The sequence below is a fragment of the Lissotriton vulgaris genome, chromosome 3_2 (genome assembly GCF_964263255.1).
Source record: "Lissotriton vulgaris chromosome 3_2, aLisVul1.2, whole genome shotgun sequence".
NCBI classification, from domain to species: Eukaryota; Metazoa; Chordata; class Amphibia; order Caudata; family Salamandridae; genus Lissotriton; species Lissotriton vulgaris.
Window position 1 is genome coordinate 35,131,241 of NC_141690.1, and position 21,093 is coordinate 35,152,333.

At 44.6% G+C, this 21,093-nt stretch overlaps 1 pseudogene; it reads left to right on the forward strand.

Annotated features, from left to right (window-relative positions):
• The first annotated feature begins 15,637 nt into the window (after window positions 1–15,637).
• Window positions 15,638–16,958, forward strand: LOC147725316 (18S ribosomal RNA; annotated as a pseudogene).
• Window positions 16,959–21,093: the final 4,135 nt, after the last annotated feature.

Here is a 21,093-nt window from a genome sequence, read left to right on the forward strand (position 1 = left end):
TTGTGGAGTGCTTTGTGTGCATGGGTGGGGAGCCAGTGTAGGTCTCTTAGGTGGAGGGTGATGTGGCTGCAGCGGAGTGACGTTGATGATCAGTCGGGAGGAGGCGTTTTGGATGCGTTGTAGTTGTCGTAGGTGTTTGGCTGGGATTCCTGCGTAGAGTGCGTTGCTGTAGTCCAGTCTGCTGCGGACGAGGCAACAAACAAATACAAGACCTAGACTTTTTGGGCACTTCTGGACATATCCTTCTGTTGTGAGCATACCAAATTTTTGCACTAATGTTGCAAGAAACCCTCCCCTGTCAATAATTCGTTGGGATAGTGGGTATAGCTCTGGATGGTGCCTTATTTAACAATCGCCCGTGCCAAGAAAAACAATGCAGTTGTGAGACGACATACACTTACACACTTTAGTGTCAACCAATACTACATAAATGACAAAAAAAGTGGGTGAGAGCGAGAAAACACCTCACGGGCGCACCACCAACGGGAACCTGGCAGGTACTCACCAGGATTGCCCTGTTGTCATCATTGGTGCTTTCAAGCTCGGAAAAAATAAAGTGAAGTGTCCAGAACACATAAAGAAAATGTGTCAAGAAATATGCAGTGAAGAGAAAGGAAAAAACTCAAACTGTGATTTACAACATGTAAAAACACATCACACATCAACACAAATAAATAACTTTATTTACTCTCTTGTGTTGGGTGTGGGGATCTAAAAATAGTAAGTGGGGTCACTGCCTATCCATCCACCACTACTATACTTGCCGACATGTTTCATTGCCATATAAAGATTTTGGCAAATTCTTCAGGGCATCATATACTTTCGAGCCACTGCATATGGACAATTTAGTCTGCACAACTGAAATGAAAAAATATACATATATGCACTGTTATAAAAACAACCTGTGTGTGGGGCTCAAGCCACTTACACCCAAAAGCATACACCTTTCACATAGTTACCCTCTCACGGCCGTTTCTACTTGAACCAGCCGGAGGATCAATTTCTCATGAGGCTGTGATTATGTCACTCAGAAAAGGCCTTCCCCATCGATTTACTGCAGGATGAACAGACAACAATTCAATGTCCACACTCAAGCAAAACGCGGAAAACGACCATTCCTATCGATATTATTTGCTTATATAACATCGGCTTGTGGTTATTTTAACCTACAAATGTTATCCTTATCTAGGCATTTGAAAACAACAAGACAACAAATTGCCCAAGGAAAACCTGCGCATAATTTCAAGTTTAAAACCATCATACGCTATTGTTATATATAACGTGCTGTTTGTTAAAAAAGCGGGCATGCAATGCGAGTAGCTAGCCATCTCTGCTCCCGCTATAGTTCAACCGCTATCACTAAGAGTGTTTGACTCCCGCTATGGTTAAGGGATTATCCGACTCTTTACTCGGCAGTCACGCTGCACAAACCGGAGCCCCTGTCTCTTACCGTGTAGGTGGAAAACCTCTGGCATTAACTCAGCCCATGTTTAGCCTGCAAACCAGTTCCGAAATAAATGTTAATGCTCTAGCGTGATCTCGCGACATCAACAACGCCATCTTGGAATGGGTTAATATCCATTGAAGGTGCTGGAGAATACCGCGGCGAGATATATTCTCGCGTGAGCACGACACTGAATGTAGAGATTTACGAAGTAAACATAACTTTATTGAGCACAATCTCTCTGTGTTTATAAGTTAGATTCATTCAACACCAGTGTGGTCGTTTTCTTAGTATCCATCATTATTTTAGGATCGGGCAGAAAATAGATTAATCCCAGGACTTATTATATGTTGATAATAAGGATGTTTATTCTTTTATCCCACGGACGAGGGCCTGTGTCACCGTTCTTCTTGTTTCGGTCGGGATCCACTTGTAGATCCTGTGGAGCATGCGGAGGGTGTTGTAGCAGGAGGAGGAGACGGCGTTGACCTGCTTAGACATGGAGAGGGAGGAGTCGAGAATGAATCCTAGATTGCGTGCATGGTCGGTGGGTGTTGGTGCTGTTCCTAGTGTGGTCGGCAACCTGGAGTCATCCCAGGCTGAGAGGGTGGGTCCGAGGATGAGGACCTCCGTCTTGTCCGAGTTCAGCTTCAGGCAGCTGCTCCTCATCCAATCGGCGACGGCCTTTATTCCCTTGTAGAGGTTGGTTTTGGCGGTGTGTGGGTCCTTGGTGGGGGAGAGGATGAGCTGGGTTTCGTCAGCGTAGGAGATGATTTTGAGATTGTGATGACAGGCCACTTGTGCGAGGAGGGCAAAGTAGACATCGAATAGCGTTGGGCTGAGGGATGAGCCCTCACGGAGGCCGCAGATGATGTCGGTGTCTTCGGATCGGAAGGGTGGGAGGCGGACGCTCTGGGTTCTGCCTGAGAGGAAGGACGTGGTCCAGTCAAGAGCCTTCTCTTGGACTGGAGCTTCTAGGAGGCGTGTCTTTAGAGTGCGATGGCAGACCATGTCGAAGGCGGCTGACAGGTCCAGGAGGATGAGGGCTGATGTTTCGCCGTTGTCTAGTTGGTACCTGATGTCGTCTGTAACGGCGATGAGGACTGTCTCGGTGCTGTGGTTTCATCTGAATCCGGACTGGGACGGGTCCAAGATGTTGTTGTCTTCGAGGTGGCATGCCAGTTGCATGTTGATGATTTTCTCGATGACCTTTGCCGGGAACTGGAGCAGGGAGATGGGCTGGAAGTTCTTGAGGTCTTTGGGCTCCGCTTTGGGCTTCTTGAGGAGGGCGTTGATTTTGGTGTGCTTCCAGCTTTCTGGGCATGTCGCTGTTTCGAAGGAGATGTTGATGACCTTCTGTAGTTAGGGTGTGATGGCTGCATCTGCTTTGTTGAATATGTGGTGTGGGCACGGGTAAGACGGAGATCCTGAATGAATGGAGTTCAGGACCTTGCCTGTAATGGGAGGTGGAGTCTGGCGTAATCGGGGCAGTCATGGTGTTGAAGCTGTCTTGGATGTCAGCGATCTTGCGGTGGAAGAAGATGGCTAGTGAGTCGCACAGTTCTTGTGAGGGCGGGATGTCGTTGGCATTGGTGCTGTGGTTGGAGAGTTCCTTTATGATTCTGAAGAGGTCTGTGCTGTTGTGTGCGTTGTTATCCAAGCAGTCTTTGAAGGAGGATCTTTTGGCTAATCTGATGAGGTGGTGGTATCTGCGGGTGGGGTCTTTGTGGGCTGCGTGGTTGTCCGGTGTGCGTTCGTGGAGCCATGTCTTCTCCAGTTTCCGGCATGCGCGTTTAGAGGTCTGGAGCTCGTCGGTGAACCAGGTGGCTCTCTTGTTGCCGTGGCTGTTGGAGGGTTTCTTGAGTGGGGCGAGGGTATTGGCGCAGTCGTCGATCCACTCTCTGAGGTTTCGGGCTGCGGCGTCTGGGTTGGTGGGGTCGGTGGTTGGGTTCTTGGCAAGGGAGGTGATCAGCTCCAGCTGTTGGGTGTGGTGGTGCGTGGTTGGTTTCTTGAAGGTGAAATGGATGCAGCAGTGGTCGGTCCAGTGGAGTTCGGTGGTTTGGTCAAAGGCGACGTGGGTGCCTGAGGAGAAGACGAGATCCAGCGTGTGGCCGGCGGCGTGGGTGGGTGCGGTGACAAGTTGTCTGAGGCTCGGGTTGGGGAGGTTGTCGATCAGGGTGGCGGACTTGGTGTCGTTGTTGTTCTCGAGGTGGAAGTTCAGGTCCCCGAGGAGGATGTAGTCCGTGGAGGCAAGTGCGTGGGTGCTGGTGAGGTCGGCGATGGAGTCGGTGAAATGAGCCTGGGGTCCGGGGGGTCTGTAGATGAGTGTTCCTCTGAGGGTGGTGTTGGGGTTGGTGTGGATCCGGAATTGCAGGAGTTCGGCGGTGTTGAGGGTGTCATCTGCGTGGGTGGCGACCTTGTGGAGGATGGCTATTCCTCCCCAATTCCGTTAGCGCGATCCCTGTGGGTGATCTTGTAGACGTCCAGGATGGCTATGGCGATGTCGTTCCACCAGGTCTCGGTCTGGAAGGCCACATCTTGGGTGGAGGTGTCGAGCAGATCCCAGAGCTCGACGGCGTGTTTGCGTGCGGAGCGGGTGTTGAGGAGTATGCAGTGGAGGTGGTTGGGTCCAGTCCTTGGAGGTTTGATGGTTCTGTCACAGGTGAAGCTGCAGGTGTGGCAGGAGAAGAGTCTGTGGGTCCGTTTTGGGGTGGCCTGGAAGCAGGTGTGTTTTCGGCCGGCGTTGATTGCGTGGAGGGTGCTGGCGCCATAGTGGATTCTGGTGTCATGGCGTTTGCGGGGTCCAGGGGTCCTGACGCTGGGCGTGGTCCAGGCGTGGATGGGCGCGGCGCACTGGCGGCGTGCCCGCTCTGCATGTCCGCTGTGCGGCTGCTTCTCAGCCTGCATATGAGGTGGCTTGGGAGGGAGAAGCAGCTGGTAGTCGGGAACAGGGAGGCGAATGGGTGTGCAGGGGGGCGGGCCGCAGGGATGCAGCGGCGGGAAAGGGTCGGATCTGGAGCGGTGGGGGGAACTGGTGCACAGGGCAGAAGGGAGGGAAAATCCCAGGAAACAAGGAGGCAGCAAGGAGGCAGGAACAAGGCAGTCATGTGACGAGCAGCGGCGTGGGGGTGACCTGCCTGCAAGCAGGGTCAAAGGTCGCAAAAAAGCGCAGAAAGGTCACAAAAATGGGAGGAAACAAGCGGCACACAGGCACAAAGGTCACAAGAAAGGGTAGAAAGGGTCACAAAAAATGGGGGGATACAAGTGGCACAGAGGCAGGAAGGTCACAAGAAAAGGTAAAAAGGTACAAATATTGGGGGGAAACGAGTGGCACAGAGGTAGAAAGGTCACAAGAAGGGGCAGAAAAGGTCACAAAAAACGGGGGGAAACGAGTGGCACAGAGGCACAAAGGTCCCAAGAACGGGCAGAAAGGGCACAAAAAACGGGGGGAAATGAGTGGCATAAAGGCACAAAGGGAAGTAGAGGCAAGAAAAACGAGTACAATCAGGGGAGCAGAGCACAAGAAAAACGAGTGCAATCAGGGGAGCAGAAGGGAAAAGAAACGGGTACAATCAGGGGAGCAGAGGCAATAAAAATGAGTGCAATCAGAGGAGCAGAAGGCAAGAAAAACAGGTGCAATCAGGGGAACAGAAGGCAAGAAAAACAAGTGTAATCAGGGGAGCAGAAGGCACGAAAAATGGGTACAATCAGGGGAGCAGAGGCAAGAAAAACGAGTGCAATCAGGGGAACTGAAGACAATAAAATGAGTAAAATCAGGGGAGCAGAAGGCAAGAAAAATGAGTGTAATCAGGGGAGCAGAAGGCAAGAAAAATTAGTGCAATCAGGGGAGCAGAAGGCACTAAAAACGAGTACAATCAGGGGAGTAGAGGCAAGAAAACAGGTACAATCAGGGGAGCAGAGCGCAAGAAAAACGAGTGCAATCAGGGGAGCAGAAGGGACGAAAAAACGTGTACAATCAGGGGAGCAGAGGCAAGAAAAATGAGTGCAATCAGGGGGGCAGAAGGCAAGAAAAACAGGTGCAATCAGGGGAGCAGAAGGCAAGAAAAACAAGTGTAATCAGGGGAGCAGAAGGCACGAAAAATGGGTACAATCAGGGGAGCAGAGGCAAGAAAAACGAGTGCAATCAGGTGAGCAGAAGGCAATAAAATGAGTAAAATCAGGGGGGCAGAAGGCAAGAAAAATTAGTGTAATCAGGGGAGCAGAAGGCAAGAAAAATTAGTGCAATCATGGGAGCAGAAGGCACTAAAAACGAGTACAATCAGGGGAGTAGAGGCAAGAAAACGAGTGCAATCAGGGGAGCAGAAGGCAATAAAATGAGTAAAATCAGGGGAGCAGAAGGCAAGAAAAATGAGTGTAATTAGGGGAGCAGAAGGCAAGAAAAATTAGTGCAATCAGGGGAGCAGAAGGCACTAAAAACGAGTACAATCAGGGGAGTAGAGGCAAGAAAACGGGTACAATCAGGGGAGCAGAGCGCAAGAAAAACGAGTGCAATCAGCGGAGCAGAAGGGATGAAAAACGGGTACAATCAGGGGAGCAGAGGCAAGAAAAATGAGTGCAATCAGGGAAGCAGAAGGCAAGAAAAACAGGTGCAATCAGGGGAGCAGAAGGCAAGAAAAACAAGTGTAATCAGGGGAGCAGAAGGCACGAAAAATGGGTACAATCAGGGGAGCAGAGGCAAGAAAAACGAGTGCAATCAGGGGAGCAGAAGGCAATGAAGTGAGTAAAATCAGGGGAGCAGAAGGCAAGAAAAATGAGTGTAATCAGGGGAGCAGAAGGCAAGGAAAATTAGTGCAATCAGGGGAGCAGAAGGCACTAAAAACGAGTACAATCAGGGGAGTAGAGGCAAGAAAACAAGTGCAATCAGGGGAGCAGAAGGCAAGAAAACAAGCACAATCAGGGAAGCAGAAGGCAAGAAAAACGAGTGCAATCACGGGAGCAGAAGGCCCGAAAAACAAGTGCAATCAGGGGAGCAGAAGGCACGACAAAAGAGGGCAATTAGGGGAGCAGAAGGCAATAAAAACGAGTGCAATCAGGAGAGCAGAAGGCAAGAAAAATGAGTGCAATCAGGGGAGCAGAAGGGAAGAAAAACTAGTGCAATTAGTGGAGCAGCAGGCACGAAAAATGAGTACAATCAGCGAAGCAGAAGGCAAGAGAACGATCATAATCAGGGGAGCAGAAGGTAAGAGAATGGGCACAATCAGGGGAGCAGAAGGCAAGAAAACGAGTGCAATCAGGGGAGCAGAAGGTAAGAGAATGGGCACAATCAGGGGAGCAGAAGGAAAGAAAGCGAGTGAAATCAGGGGAGCAGAAGGCAAGAAAAACGAGTGCAATCAGGGGAGGAGCAGGCACGAAAAATGAGTACAATCAGCGAAGCAGAAGGCAAGAGAACGATCACAATCAGGGGAGCAGAAGGCAAGAGAATGAGCACAATCAGGGAACAGAAGGCAAGAGAACGGGCACAGATAAGAATGCAGGTACAGGGGGAAGACAGGCAACAGCAGTCACAGACACCACAAAGCAGTATGGGCAGTACAGGGAAGACAGACAGACAGCGACAGTGAAACAAACCTAAGGCCTACCACTGACCACCAGGGGATGAGGCGCAGTTGGTAGCTTGTGGGTGGAGAAGGGCCTCAACTTCTACAGCAGCGGCAGCTGGGGCAGGGTTAGGACATGTGATAGCGTAATTCCAGTCGGGAATGACGTCCTCAAAATTTAATTTTTGTTCAAATATCCAAATTATAATTGGCCCAATGCATTTCGGGCATTATGCCCTTCGTCAGGGGCATTAATTCACTGATTTGTAAGTAAAGCCTGAGTCAGGTCAAAAATGTTTGCGGTGTTGTCCGGGTTCGCAGACCGCATTCAAGGTCGGTGTCGTTGGGTGGCAGCACAAGTCACTGTGCCGCTACTCCAGAAAAGTGATCACTTACACATACTTACTCTCTTAAACAATCACTTATAGAAACACATACTTATTTAAACAGGAACTCTTACAATCTCTCACTCTCACATATACTCACTTATATACATCAATACTCACATATACTAGAATAAAACATATTTAGTTACTGATAAAGTCACTCACTAACACGCACATATACACACTCATCCACCCTTACAATCCAACACATATGCTGTCTTCAAAACACATCCAAACAGTGAGTCAGTCATTAATGCATCTATGTGCTAAGTAATACCCCCACCAAACCATTCAGACACTCATACTGATACTAAAAAAAAATCTAATAACCCATACACACACACATGTAGCTACTCACCAACCCATGCAGCCACTTATACACAAAGTGAAACACTGATACTTATATTTAAATATTTAAAAATTACTCGCTAATATATGTATTCACTAAGATATACTTAATAAGCCAGTTAACCAATCAATATTTTTTTAAAACAACATCCATTTAGACACTTATTTAAATATGTATTCTTCCATCGACCTTTACAAATACATTTGTAAAACATATTTATTTTACTGAAAGACACACATTCACTGGATGGTGTCATCAGTGATGTCATGAGTGATGTCACTGACCATGTCATGAGTGATGTAATATGTGACGTCATCAGCAGTGCATTGCAGGCGCGCACGTTATAGTGAGTCCAACTAACTATAACGTGGGAATTTCAAAGGTTTTATGTCAGTAAAATTTCCAGCTAACTATAACTGGTGTCAAACCTATGGTTTTTTAAGTGAATATATATATATATATATATATATAGTAGTGAACAAGGCGGGAGCAAGCCACCGAAACGCGTCTAAGCAGCAACTGATCATTTAAATAAATTGTTTGGATTCAGATTCACGGAGTCAGCACCGTCTTTCATTCTAAGTTTGGTGTGGTAAAGAATATATATATATATATTACCTACTGGCGGTCGCCAGTAGGTATATATAGTTAGGATTATTTTCCTATGGGATTTCTGAAAATTCTATGTCGAATAACTTTGGTGTTTGTGGACGGAATTGGCTGAAATTTTCGGGAAAATGGCACATTTTGTTTCTGACCAGCCCATTAAAATTTGGGGGGGTTTCGTCATGGGGGGCCGAGAAAAAAGGGGGGTCCCAAAACACGTTTTTCCCATTCATTTTTCCAAAGGGCGGTTGGACTCACTTTTAGCTCGAACGGCTGAATGGATTTACACAAAACTTGGCAAAATTGTAGGGACTGGTAGCCCGATGTGCCTTTGCTAGGTCTCAAGATATGTGCTCCAGTGGATTTTGAGAAATTAACGTTCAAAAAAATATATATATCTGTTAGAGCGTCCCGGTTAGCGCCCCGGTTCGCGTACCTGACGCGTAACGGAACTTCGCGAGGAGAAGCGGATTGGCTCCCCGGTGACTGTGAACATTCTAAACAGTCCGGAGCGGCCGCCATCTTGTGTCTCGGTAGGATCGAGACACAAGAGGTGGTAAAAACAAAGGGGGAAATGAGCATAAGGGGGCAGAGTACATCCTCCCTGACCCCCTAGGTTTGATGAGGGGGCTTTCAAAGGGCCCCGCGGGGCAAAAAAAAATAATTTTTTGTTTCGTTTTTTTTGCGGGGGGAGCGCCCGGTACGCGCACCGGGAAGCAGTCCGGGGAGCGTAATATAGGGAAAAAAATGAAAGAATGTTCAAATACTGTATGTTTATTGATTGTTCTTTTTGTTGTATTTTTTTTTATTTTTTTTATTTAAGTACCAACATTTAGGTACCAATGCAGAGTCTAAAAATAAATATACACCATTTCCTTTGTAGATATCTTGCATGTTGTTTCAGAAGTTATTGTGGTATATGGAATTCATAGCATAGTCTGTGAGGAAAGCAGAAAGAACATGGAGGCAGGAGATGATAAAGAGATGTTAAATACACATTGGAGATAATATAGTGGGAGAAAGGAAGTAACTATGAGCAAACTTACTATGTAACACAAAAAAGCTGCACAGTATATTTTAAGTCTCAGTTTATATTTGATCTTTTTGGGTACTATTTCATAATTTTCATATTAAAAAGAATAATGTCTCAAACAATTTTAACTTTTAAAATTTAAATTTATTGTTCTGATTTTTCAAAATCTAAGAGAATTTGTAACATTAAATCATCAGGTATGTCCTCCTTTTCATTCCAAGAATCACATTCTTCAGCACATTTTAATAATTCTTGGTCTACTGTTTCATCCATGAAGTCTAGTTCTTCTTTTTCTTGGTTTGGATTGTTTTCAATCTTAATTTCATATGAAATTGTATTTTCTTTTTGCTGTGCTTCCATTTTCTTGCTGTAAATTGCATAAAAAATAAATATATCAGTGGAGATTGGGCACTGTTGGGTTTAAGTTCAGACAGGTATTTGTGAGTTTTTAACAGTGAAGTAATCTTTGGGCAGTGCATGGTTTCAGGCAGGAAGTAGAACTATTAAAAAGTGCCTGTGATGAAGCCTAAGTAAATTCATAATTATACCACAGAAGCCTAACTCAATCAATAATTTAAATAATTAAGTCTTTCTCAATGACTAACTCTTATAGAGGGACAGTATGTAACTATCTGAAAATGTTTTCCTGAATTAATTTAAAGTGCATAACATAGTTCTCCTTTCAATTTTTTTAAATTATATCTTACCTTTGAAAAAGAAGTTAAAGTTGACAGTGAAAATGCTCTTGAAATGTACTTCAGGAAGTAGTAGTCAAAATGGCTGTGTTTCTCTCTCTTTTTTATATATATTCAGGTACATAACCAATCAAATGTCTTGAAATATTAGTAGAAAATGAAAGTAACATTTTAATTGGTTGTCAATTCTAACACTTCATATGTGTTTTTGTCATGTAATTTACCTCAGGATATTTAGTCAGGCCTACAGCACAATTTTCTCAATGGAATTCCATCAAATTTGGGTAAATGTTAGGGACTGCTATGTAGTAGGGCCTCTTCTATATTTGATGAAAGTGTCTCCAGTGGTTTTTCTGTAAATTACTTTCCCACCTTTTTTTAGCGAGCGCTCACCGGTGCGCGCCCCGGTACGCGTACCGGCAGTGTTACGGGAGTACTCCATTTTGTGTATCGGTAGAATTGAGACACAAGATGGAGGGGAAACAATGTTCGAAATGGGTAGAAGGGGGCACGGTAGACACTTTTTGACCCTCTAGGTTTTCTGAGGGGGGCTTAGGACGCTCATATAGGCAAAAAAAACATTTTTTTAAATTGCGTGGGGAGCGCCCGGTACGCGCACTGGTAAGCGAACCGGGGAGCGTACTTTGGTGAAAAATTGTGAAAAAAGTTAGAAAAAGATAAACGTTTGAATGATCAGAGGTAGGGTGGCTCTGAAAAGAGCTATTGGGTTCTGTGGCTAATTTAGGTACCTACAAGTAGGTTCCAATGCACAGTTTTAAATTCAGGAGGAATATTCTATTCCCCTCATCGGAGAAGTGCACACCATCTCCTCTGTAGATGTCTTGCATGTTGTAACGCAAGTTATTGTTGTATATTAAACCCATTCTAAAGTCTCTCATGTAAGCAGAAACAGATTTATTCACATGTTTCCGTGCTTTCTCAAATTGTGGAAAAAATTGGTTGGACCACTTCCATTTCTGTCTTTGGCATATATTGGAATATACCAAGGCAGTTTGGGGAAAAAGTGTCATCAATTGATGAAAAGTGTCCTTTAAAAGCATTTCCAGACCAACCCCAGTCATAGTCCCAAAATCATTTCCACCACAGTGCACTATTAAGAGGTCAGGGTTTGGCAGATGCATAAAAAAATTATTTTAAAAACATATAAAATATATTTTTCATTTAAAAGAATAATACATTTTACAGCTTTTGATATTTGCTATAAAAAAAACATTGAAATTCACTGAAAAAAACCATATGTTATAGACCATATATAGTTAGGAATTAGTATTTACAAAACCTTGAAAATTCACTGAAAAACCCATAGATTATAGACCATATATAGTTAGGGATTAGCATTTACAAAACCTTATTTTACTCACACAAAACCATCGAAATTTGCATATATAGTTAGTTGCACTAACTATATATTGCGCACCCGCAATCCACTGCTGATGATGTCACATGTTACATCATTCATGACATGGTCAGTGACATCACTGATGACATCACTGATGACATCTCAAATGAAATCACTGATGACATCACTGATGTCATCTCAAATGACATCACTGATGACATCACTGATGACATCTCATTTGACATTACTGATCACATCACTGATGATATCATTTATGTGATAATACAATGAACCTCTTCACACTCTAATATAACCTTAGATACAATCAGTGTAAACAGACACTCACAGACTGTCCCTCATCCATGGAGTTACTCACACACCTAGTCAGTCATGCAAAGAATCAATCACACCTCCATTTCCTCAACTCTACACACCTTACTTATTCAAACATATACTAACACATACTCTCTTATACAATCCCTGATACAAGTTCACAATGATCCATACAGCCACTCACACATTCACTGGCTCTTATGCACAGTTATTTATATATGTCAACTCTCACATGTACTGTGTTTTACATATGTACTTACTTTGACATGTAGCACTGAGATATCCATTCACTCACCAATACACTCATGCACACAGTCAACCGCCCATACAGCTGTTTCCACATGCACTTTTGAACCCATACATCTAGTGAATCAACTGCTCACACATCTATGCACAGAGTCATACACCTCCCAGCCACGCACACACACACTCAGTCTCCCATACAAATACTTGGGCAACCAATCAATAACCCATATAGTTACTCATATAGCTACTGATCAACACAAGCAGCAGTTTACAGAACAACAGACACAATGATGCACAAATTAAGACAGTTTAGTCACTAACCCATGCACTCAGTGAGACACATTTAATCACTCACTCATACAGTCAGTCTTGCACCTACTAAATCCTTCATCCAGACACTTATACATCCACTCATTCTTTAATATGTAAGACATATTTTAACTTTACAGAAACATACAGTCACTGGGTGTTGTCATCAGTGATGTCATCAGTGATGTCATTTGAGATGTCATCAGTGATGTCATCAGTGATGTCACTGACCATGTCATGAATGATGTAATATGTGACATCATCAGCAGTGGATTGCGGGTGCGCTATATATAGTTAGTGCACCTAACTATATATGCGAATTTCAATGGTTTTGTGTGAGTAAAATAAGGTTTTGTAAATGCTAATCCCTAACTATATATGGTCTATAACCTATGGTTTTTTCAGTGAATATATATATATATATATATATATATATATATATATATAATATACACACACATATTATAGTTATATATTTATATGTGAATGGTGATCCACTGTGTCATGTGAACAAGCGCTCTGTGTAGCGCGAAACGCGTCGTGATGACTGGGAAAACCTTTTGCTAATAAACCACCACTTTGCACTGATATTTGGGTTCGAGTCCGTATTTGCAGCCTTTCTGAACTCTGCGCCGTACTGGATTATCCCTGGAATATTTATATATATATATACATATATATGTATATATACAAAAAATATATATATACACACACACACAAAAATTGACGTATTGTTAAATATCCTTAAAACAGCTAACAGTAAAGACGTTAGTGTGATTAAATGCAGTATAACTCGAAATATTAGCTTAAAGTAGAATTAGATTCATATTAATTAGCTATCAAACCTGAAAATGTGCAAAATAAATGAAAACAAATTGATAAATGAGAAAGCAGTCCGTCCATTCTCTCAGGATCTGAAACAACATCTTTATAAAGACCCATACATGTTTTGGGGTCGAGATCCAGAAGCAAGTCCTTAAAAGTGCCTGGCAGTCTGACAAATGCTTAAGCAAATCATTAATCAAACCTTTACAATAAATGGACAAAAATGTAAGTCAGTTCTCGGTATAATTATCAATATAATGGTATATGTATAAGCAGCTAGGATATTCAGTGGTGCATTTAATTAGAATAATTGGATAGCCGACATAGTATTGAAGAGCGATAATATTTTGTTTGATTGGAGTTAAGATGAAGTGCTTTCATTTACAAAACATTCATTATTTTATTGTGTAATGTCATTGTGAATGTAATTTATTATTATACAAAATGCATTTCAAATGTGGTTCTGTTATATTTATCGGTTTATATATATATATATCCAATATTTAATAATACTACTTTAAGTTAATCATGCTTTTAAGTTTTTAAGTTACGTAAAGCAAATAAAGCATGCACCTAGTCAGTTTAAACTAGCATAGTCAAGTGCTTTAGGGAAAAAACAGTGTGCAGATGTATAATTTCATTCTAATGTTCCTAAAACCTGCATCAGTCATTTGGAATTACGCAGGATTATGCTTCATGGCACGACATATTATTTTCTGCAAAGCAGATGTGCCCATTCCCATAAATTACTCTGCAGCCAACATTATGGCTGGTATAACCTTTTCAACACATAAAAGTTTTGATTAATTAGAAAAGACAAAGATCCTGAACTAGCCTACAGAGCATCACAGGCTCTCATATGAGGCCAAACCATTGGAGCTTATTCCTGCGAGAAATGATTTGACTTTCAAATGTGCATTTGGGCTTGTGCTTTTCATTCACGTCTTTTCTACATTTAGCTTAGCCCATCTGTTTACAATTATCTGGATTTTTGTATGGAGAAGTGAGATAGGCAAAGGGGAAGAATAAGAGGAGGTGTCAGGTTTGATATATTTTGCTATTGATCGATTTGATCTTCATTTTAAAATGAAATAATGTTTATTGGGGGAGCTTGTCACAAATTGTGAGGAAACAAATTTTGTTTACCTGTTCTGCTGGGATTTGATGTTATTAACTCTTCTTTATGACTCGAAATACGTTGCAAGTGTATTTGAAGCTGGCATGAGTTGCGAATTAATTATGTTTACGCGACTAATCACCACACAAATTGTGGCTGCTAGTCGATATTTTACTGCACACAATAGCAAGAAACATGCACAATAATATAAATGTTTTTACTTTTATCAATGTATATGGACACTTGTGCACTTCTGCATAGTGGCGCCTGCCACAAACAAAGGGTGGTGGGCAAGTGGAAGGAGAGGGGTAGGGGGAGAGCATAGGGGATGTTAATATTTTTTTAAAGAACTTACCTTAAGCTGCCGTTTACTTGTCCTAGCGGCCCATAAGACAGACTCCCTGTAAAATCCCTGTGGTGTTCTCATGCTATGAGAGAAGCTGGGGATTGGCCTGAGTGGGCTGAAAAGGTGCTCTGCTCAGGACAGGGAGTCTGTGGGGTTACTCCAGTCCATCTGTTTGATGAAGCCGGGTTGGAGAAAGTTTAGACGGACGGCCAAACACACATGAGCACTTAGAAGTGCACACATACCTCCTTCTCCCCCCACCAATGCCACGGCCCTGCCCCTCCCTGCACGTGTTGGCTCAGAGCTAGCAAATGAAAAATAAAACTATGATAGAACATCGATTTATTTTTCACCTGCTGGCTCTGAGCCAGGCTGTGGGGCAACACTACTCCGCCATTGCAGAGGAGCCATCACTACCTATACAGTACATGTAGCTTACCCAAAGCTCTGTGTCATTTTTCTGATGTTGCTATATGGTAGGAGCAAGACAATTTAAATAAAGATTGGTTAAGCCAATACAACATGCCTTTATAAAGCGAGCGCCATGCTTATGTAACTGTTAAGTCTTCTGCACAAGTTCAGGAAATCCCACTGCTGTCTGTGGGTTTTATTTTTTTGTTTATTTGTCAGCCTCAGGTGCAGGGGAATAGCTTCCCCAGCTATTTGTATCAGCAGACCTGGGGGCATACCGGGTGGAAGTAAGTTTGTGGCTCAAAGCAGATTCCAGAACTTTTCATCACAGAAAGCGGCGGAAAACGTGCTTTTTTATAGTAAACGTTTGAGGTTTGCAAGGGGTTCTGGGTAATAAAAGGTGGTGAGAACCACGCAAGTCAGCCCACCCTGATAGCCCTAGGTTGGCTAGATTTCCCTGGGTGCTGGTTGAGCTTGGGTCCAAAATCTAAGAGAACCTAAATTGTAAAAAAAAAAGGTTTTTATAATTTTTCTGGGCCCGATTGATAAAAACACTTGCTTTACCATTTTTGTTTCCTTAGAACCTGCCCAGGAAGCGTGTCCATTAGGCAGGGGAGCTTCCCTTGATTGGCCTGGTTCAGAAGCTCCGATTGGGTCCCGGCAGACCCGTGGGTGCAGGACTCTTTCAAGGCCCTGTAATTGAAATGAGTACACTATAAATTGTTTAACAAGGCTCTATTGGATGGCAAGTCTAGTGCCAGCAGCCATGGTAATTGCAGCTCCAATAGCATATATTAAAGTTACTGCAATTAAAGAGTTTGTAGTTGGAACATGATATCAAGCTGGCTGTCTGCCGCAAGGTGAGCTACCGCCTAACTCTGCCCCTGCCTCTTTGTGGCCCCTTAATGCTCTGACTGAGTGTCCTGGGGATCCAAACTGTTTACTTTGAAAAAATTGGAGTGTTCAAAGCGGGCCTGTCACCTGAATACTTCAGTGAAGAATGATGAAATAGGACTCCGGTTCTATTTTGTTGGTTTTTGGAACTGGGGGCATGATTAAGAGGGATGGATGAGGGCATTTGTATTGTGCAGCTAGAGGTGAAATCTTTGGACCGGCGCATGACGAACCAAATCAACATAATTTGCCAATAATGTTTTCAATAATTAAGAACAAAACTCGTAAGTTTGAAGATGATCAGATACCTTTGTGATTTCAGTACGGATCTGGCAGCATTATTACCTCGCCAAGCAACTTCTGGGAAGCCACAGTCTTTGAGTTCCAGGGGTAGAATGGTTGCAAATCTGAAACTTAAAGGAATTGGCAGAAGGGCACCAACAGGAGTGGAATTTGACTCTATACAAAAAACCTTACAGTGCCTGAACACAGAAAGGATTGACATTTTGATAGTTCTTTCTCAATTCTGTGGGTGTTGGTGTATGGCCGTTCTTAGTTGATGAAATGATTTGTCTGGTTCATTCCGATATTGAACAAGACTCCTTCATGCTAAATAGTTACACGACCAAAGGTTCTTAGAGGAACAAGTTGCGTTCAGCAACATGAGATCGAGCAAGGTCTGCGATGCACTTAAATGTCAGGGCCTGCACATGCGCTACACTGAACAGATGAGTGTGTGTTTACCCTTTGCTGACAGGTGTGGGTCACCCGCTGAACCCCATTCATAATAGGGATTGGGGATTTCAATTATTTCCCATAAACAAGGAATTCCCAGTAAGTGCGGGTCGTAAGCTTGCATTGATTAAATCCCTGCCATTTGTACATACTGTCCGTCGCTGCTACAGATTGGATGGTTTAGTGAGGTGAGCCCAGCTGGTATAGGTAATGACCCTGGCAGCGCACCCAGAAGACGATCAAACTTGACTATCTGGGGAAGTAAACTTTTTAAGAATGTTTCCGTAGATTAACCTGCAGAAGGATCATAAACGGCGGAGCACCCAGAGAGATGGATGGCGCCAGCCAGAAACCTTAGGCTGCCTCCCATACAGAACATGCACACGGTATGCACAGGGTCTGGCCTTGTCCTCACGCACCCTGGCTGTTGGAGCAGTCCACAGCCGCTGGGGCATATGGGTGATGACTAAGCATGGGCGAATTTTGCGAATCTGGCATTCGTGAATTTGCGTATTTGCGAACTCGCAATCCGCAAAATGCGCGAATTCTCTTACTTGTCGGCACGCAACGGTCGCGACTATGTTGTTTCTACGTAAGGTTCATCATCACAGGTTCACAGCACTCTCTGTTTCAACACTGCCACCCTCTGTTTCACCCATGCCACCCTCTGGTACATCAATGCCACCCTCTGGTTCATCATCATCACTGTAGATTATGGGGGGAAAAAGCAAGCACACCTGCCCTGCTTCAACTGACATGAATTAATTTGGGGTTGATTTATTATTGTGTCACTGTTTTAAAATTCCAGTCTGGCACCTGCTTCCTTATCTGTAATTTGCTTTCTGTTGCAGTGCAATTTTTTTTTCCAGGACTTTTGTGGCCTACTTGTAGCTATTCTATGATCCAGCTGTGAGGGTCAGAGCAGGGTCATACAATTGTTGCAACTAGCAACTGAACTCTGGAGGGGCCCAAGTCAGGAAGCACTACAGGGAATAGTTACTTATGATGAATTTGAACTTTTGCACCTGCTGAGTGCTTTCAGTTTAGCAAAACTCGTTTTTCTGCAGAACAGCAAATGTAATGCCCCAAACAAACTTACTTTTGAAAGTTGATTTCTAATCCAAAAGTGATCCAAAGAAAGTCAAAAGGCCTCAAATCCAAAAAAGGGCAGGTAAATGTCAACCTGAGGAGTTATTCTGATAAAAATCATCATTTTCAGAAGGTATATGCTGCTTGCTAGTGGATTTCTTGTGCAGAATTGCAAATTTTGTAATTTTGCGAGTGCGAGATAGTTGCTGCCCGCCGCACCTACATGTTCGCAATTGCGAACTTACGCCGCACGCCGCAAAATTGTATCACCAAGAAAAAAAAATCCGCTGCGTGCGGATTTTCGGTAAATTCGCGAGCGTTCGTGGATCGCAAATTTACCGAAAATCCGCAAAATCCGCGAGCGGAACGGATTTTCCGCCCATGCTTAGTGATGACCGGGCACTGGGTGGGCTCCTCCTCCAGGGAGGTCCCGACTGTAAAATGCCTGAGGGACTGGGGCAGCTAACTCCGAGGCCTCCCAAATGCAGGCCTCAGAGTGGGTGGTCACTCTTGTGACTGGGTCCTGGGTCTTGTCGTCTCGGACCATCTTGTTGCTCAGCCATCCTGGGCCATCTGGTCACCAGGCTGTGTGACCAGATGGTCTGGTGGGCTGGGTGACCAGATGGCCAGTTAGCCAGGCTAATTCCAACCTCTGTCCCTCTCTGGATTCTCTAAGACCCCACTACGAGAGGGGTTAATAGTTGAAAAAAATGGGCTTCCCAGGCAGGCCTACAGGGAGAGGATGTGGTCAGGGCTTAACCCTCCTTGGCTCCCCAGGCTCCAAAAGGGTGGAAGTCACCCAACCAAGTCAGCACCCTGAGCTCACTGTACGCCACTGACAGTCAGAACCCAGACAGGGAGGCTGCATTTCAAGGGAGTATGCTCTTGCTCCCATATTGGGTTTAGAGTAAAGAACAGAGACCAGCCCTGCATGAAGGCCCAGCCACCCAGCATGCCGAGATGGAAAACAAGCCTGCGAGAGCTTAGAGGAGCCCTTAGCAGATGCCTGGACCCGGTCTCGATTGGCAGCAACTGTTGATGTTATGTGCCACCCAGGAGGTACTGTCGACCCAGCACATGGTTTAGCAATCTCATACAATAAAACAGGACCTGGTAAAGGGGAAGTGACAGGCCCAAGAAGCACTCTTCCCCCTTATCTGGTAGGATGGAAGGGAGGCAGTGAACAGTGCTTTTGCGGGGGCCCAGACTCCTTGCGCTGTGCCACAAAGTGCATGGCGGGCGAAATGGGCTCTGCGGTCACAGACAGGGGGCCTGTCTGGGTAAGGTCTAGACCGGACTCTGGTCAACTGTGCATAGTTGAGCCTATTTGGAGACTCTGGGCTACATTGTTAGAAACACTTGACCATGGCCCTGGTCAGGCCTTCTACGCCACAAAGCAGATGGGTCAGGGAAGCAGGCCTGCTGGGCCAAGGGGTGGGCACCCTGGTTCAGGGCGCTGTCCTCTAGCCTGCAATGTCACAAAGGACAAATGACAGTGATACTCACAGGACAGGGGCAGCTTCCCCTGCTTGGCTGGGTTTAGAAGCACGGTATTGGCCAGGGCTCTGGCGGGTCTTGGGGTGGGAGCCCCCGTCCTGCTGCCCGTCATGTGTTCAAGCACCAGGGAAAACCTTGAAGGATCTACACATATGACTCATTGCTGAATTTAGAATTTTCTCTACTTTTCAGAGAAATCTGTGAGGATGGTGATTTTAACTCCACAAACCCCTTGTTGATACCATTTGCAGGGGTTTAAAACAAACACTATCTTCTGCAGCACTCGATTCCCCCCCAAAAAACAAAATTTGCTGTATTTTCACAAATGTCTCTGTCCCCTCCTGGGGAATCTACAAACCCTGGGTAGCTTTAGGACTCCCTTGGAAGTTGGACAATAAATGGCGCAAATTTGGTATGGATTCCATATGTGGAAAAAAAGGTATGTGTCCCTAAACACGAACTACCACAAATAGCCAAGAAAGGGATTAGCATAGGGCGTGGTAAAGTCCTGGCAGCGAAGGTGTTAATGTTTAGTTATTCTGGGGATGGAGGGAACTGCAGGGAAAAGCACTGAAATGAAATGAAATTTAATTTATAAAGCGCATGGCTGCCCATGAGTGTCTCAGCGCTATAGAATAGAGGACAACTGAGAAAGGGCCTAGGTCTTACACATCCTGAGGAAAGAGAAACGTTTTAAGGAGCTTTCGGAATTTCAAGTAACTTGGTTCGGTTCGCAGCCTAACCGGGAGGGCATTCCACAGGGTCGCCGTAGTGACCGAGAATCAATGCCCTCCAGTCCGAACCTTCTTGACTCTTTGAACTATGGTCAAATTTCCATGGTCCGAACGCAAGGCCCTGATAGCCTTATATGGGCGGACCAAGCTCCCTAGAATAGGGGGCCCCTTGTTCTGAAGAGTTTTATGGGCAATGCACAGGGACTTGAATTTAATCCTTTCCCGTATTGGCAGCCAGTGGAGGGCTTTGAGTGCAGGTTTGGCCGATACTCTACGAGATGTGCCAGTAAGCCGCGTAGCCGCTGAGTTCTGAACGCGTTGGAGGGTGTTAATGGTCGATTCTGGGGCGGCCAAAAACAGGGCATTGCTATAGTCTTATCTAGACAGAATTAGCCCTTGAATAAGCAACTTCCTAGACTGAGCTGGTAATAAAGGGAGGATCTTACGGGCTGACCGGAGTAGGCCCAAGCAAATACCAGCTGTCTTTTTAGCTTGTGTCCAAAAATAAAGGTCTTGCTCAAGCCATACTCCCAAGCTTTTAAGTTCTTCCTTAGGAGTGGGGGGAGCCCCCAAACATGAGGGCCAAATTGAATCCGGAAGAGATGTTACCTGATGGCCTAGAAGCATAAGCTCTGTTTTTGCGCCATTCAATTTAAGACGCAGGCTGCTCATCCATGAATGAATTTCCGAAAGGCAGGCATACAAGTTTTCTGTGCAGACTTTCTCTTGGGAAAGCGAGACGACAAGTTGGGTGTAGTCTGCGTAAGTAATAACTTTAATCCCAAAGGGGGTGACCACATCCTCCAGTGGGGCCATGTACACATTAAACAAGGTAGGGCTCAGAGACGAGCCCTGTGGGACTGCACACTGGAGGGGGATTAATTTGGAGCGTGCACACCCTTCCCAGACTTGAAAATTTCTATTCCTCATAAGGAAGTGAACCACATCAGCGCTGTACCAGCTACTCCTAGATTCGACAGGCGTTGGATTAAGATCTTATGGTCCACAGTGTCAAAGGCTGCACTTAGATCCAGGAGGATCACCACCACTGATCCTCCTGAATCCAAGATGCACCTTGCCTCCTCGACCACTGCTATCATAGCGGACTCAGTGCCCTGACCTGGGC